Source organism: Wasmannia auropunctata, unplaced genomic scaffold, assembly GCF_000956235.1.
Source record: "Wasmannia auropunctata unplaced genomic scaffold, wasmannia.A_1.0 LD334423.1, whole genome shotgun sequence".
NCBI lineage: Eukaryota > Metazoa > Arthropoda > Insecta > Hymenoptera > Formicidae > Wasmannia > Wasmannia auropunctata.
In genome coordinates, this window is record NW_012028467.1 from 29,272 (window position 1) to 32,397 (window position 3,126).

A 3,126-nucleotide genomic window follows, 5' to 3' on the forward strand; every position below is an offset into this window, starting at 1 on the left:
CCATATACAGATGCTATGGCGTTATTCCTCATCGCTAGCTCTATCAACATCATACTGATCTGATAAAATAATCGTTCGTTGAGAAAGAATGGAAAATATTTTATTATGACGACATCAGAAACACATCGTTACTTGCGATTTCAATTTTTACCTTAATTAAGTCAGTTAGTTTTTGTATTTTCGGATCATGTCGAGTACCGCGAAAGATGAGAATCAATCTTCCTTGACTATCCAATTTCCGGAGAGGCAAAACCAACCTAAACGAAGTATTTTAAAATCATCCGCAGAAGTAAATTTTACAATTAGTTTTACAGCGATGCATCTAATAGTGGATAATTTTTAATAAAATATTCTTACTAAAATATAAAATAGAAGTAATATAAGTTGACAAAAATCTAAACAATTTGTCATAAAAATTAAAGTTGCAATTTATAACGTTTTCAATTATGTATTCAATCCTTATAAATAAAAAATAAAAATAAAACTAAAATATTAAGGGAGCATTGAAGCCAGAGCAAAGTGTTCGCGCTTTTACTGTTTATAAATCATATTTTAATTAACAAGATGTACTGTTCTTAACATAGCGAAAGTTTCGGGTCCTGATAAGGTCATTTTCAACGTAAATAGTAATTTATATCTACTCTTCTCGTTTAAATTAATAAAATATTTGGTGGCATTAATATATTGCCTTATATCGCAAATTTATGTGATTTTTGGTGGATTTATGAAATTAAAAAAAAATTATACCATTGTTATAAACTCTTAGTGTGAGACCAGCGTCACTTACAGTCTCGTCAAGACTCGTCAAAAACTGTAAGTGACGTTGGCCATACATTAAGAGTAACTTAGTTGTAACTACAATGATATTATATATACAGCTTCCTTGATTTCCATGGATCCACCAAAAATCATAAATTTGCGAGAAGCTGCGATGTAAGACAATATAAATTCCAACGAATATTTCATCAATTTAAACGAGAAGATTGGATAAATTACCATTTGATTGAAAATGATCCTACCAAAGGACCATATATTGATACCAATCGCGGAATAGTTGGTCACAAACCAAGTTAATGATTCTCTCTCCTAGAGATTCTCTACTTTACAGTAAATCATTTTTAATTGAGTAATCTAACTTCTTTCCCGGTATTGAAGTAAAAGAGAGATTTTATTTAAATTATACATTTGTATACTCCGAAACAGTTATTGTTACCCCATATCAAGCAACTCCTGTAGTTCTGGTCGAAATGGATCCTTATTCATGTACCATTCTGGTAAGGCGGATCGCAGCTTATAATAATTTTGTATTCTAATCTTAGTTTTCTCAAGGTTAAACTTGCAGACTCTCAAGAATCGCAAAATAAGGAAATTATCTGTATAAAAATTAAGAATTATTTCCAAATAAAGAACTACTAAGCAATGCTAAATCTATTACTAGATAGTACAAATCAAATTATGTTTTTCTAAATGTGAATACAGAGCAACACATGATTTTAAGAAATGTCTGAATGTATGAGCACATTTTCTTGTTTTTTCAATTAGAAGAAGAAATAAATCCAAGTCATCGAAAAACTATTCAGAAAATGGCGAAATACAGTAGGACAATCACGAAATTTTTCATATGAATTTTTTAATCGAATTTTTATTTTTTCCTCATTAAGTTTTAATTATCGAGATTTTTAGAGTGCTGCTTTTGTTTTCAATGAAGAAGTCAGACATAAATGTCACATTATTTTCCGTCTTTTCTTTTATTGCGCGATCAAGGTTGAATTCAATAAGATAAGCATCGAGATTTAGGCTGCGTTTTAACGCTCACGTGCTGTGAGCATAAATCGTCCTTGCTTAACATGTGATAAATAATAAAGATAAATGATTCCGTTAGCGCTGTAAGCGCTAAAAGGAATACAAAATGTAGCCTTAACATCAAACCGATTAAAAGCAATTAGCGTATTATTGCTCCGGAAGTAATAAAACATAATTGAACTTCATTGAATGATATTTCAACGCGTGGGATCGCTGTCATTTTTACCGATTCGTATGCGCAACTCGTCCTCGATCCAACATCTAATTTCCGCGATGGCATCCTCTCTATTTTCATCGGTTTCGTTCAAACATTCCGCCGCATACTTCTTATCATTGTTGGTCAATTTTTGCGAACCGTGCACTACACTATCACCATAATAATGTTCGTTCTCCATCACAATGCGGCAGTGAATAAGCTTCGTTCACTGCGGAAGGATTCTTGTAGCAAAGTATACAATTTACTGTCATGCATGAGGTTTATACGTGCTATTTGGTATCATCGAATCGAATAACTAACTAACTGCGCCATCTATAGCAAACAACAATGCATAACATGTATCTGTAGCAAACGATAGTTGTACCTTGACGGAATTTACTATTCATTCTCAAGTCATGAAGAGACTTTAATTCCTTTAAAGTAGCACGCTAAGGCCTTTAATGCATATGAGTTTAAATTATATTGAAAGTATATAGTTACACAGTTATATTATTACTCCCAAAATATATAAAATAAATATTGAAAGTATAGTTATACTATAGTTATACTATAGTTATACTATAGTTATATTATTACTCTAAAAATGTATAAAATAAATAAGTTAAAACGTTTAACTCGATAAACTATATTTCAAGAAATAAAATGTGTTACGTAAAACATTTTTTAAATTACACTAAATAGATAAAATTTGTTTTCTTTTATATTTACGTAATTGAAAAATACAGAAAATTTTCATTAAAAGCATTCGTCTTCTCCATTATTCTTTTGGCAAGGATCTTTTGCTTAAAAAAGAGAAATGATTCACTTTTGTTTCGAAACTTGTAAAGATCAAGAGAAAATACAATCTGTATTCAATAAATTAATAAAGTAAATTCAAATGTGGTGTATATAATGTAAACGCTTTCTATTGTTACTTTTTTATAGAAATGTTCTATGGCCCCCTCCATAAATTCGCACTTGATGAGAAAATTTGCACGTGATGCCTTAATCAGCCTTAATGCAACGCATAAAAAGATTAACCTGTTTCGCAACAAATAGCTGTTAATCTATACTGATTGTTAGTTCAACTTCGAATGAAAATCATTCGTAAAGGAAGACATCGTTGC

General features: G+C 30.6%; 1 pseudogene; it reads right to left on the bottom strand.

Annotated features, from left to right (window-relative positions):
* LOC105458683 overlaps positions 1-2,318 on the bottom strand; it is a 12,467-nt pseudogene extending 10,149 nt beyond the window's left edge.
* Positions 2,319-3,126: the final 808 nt, after the last annotated feature.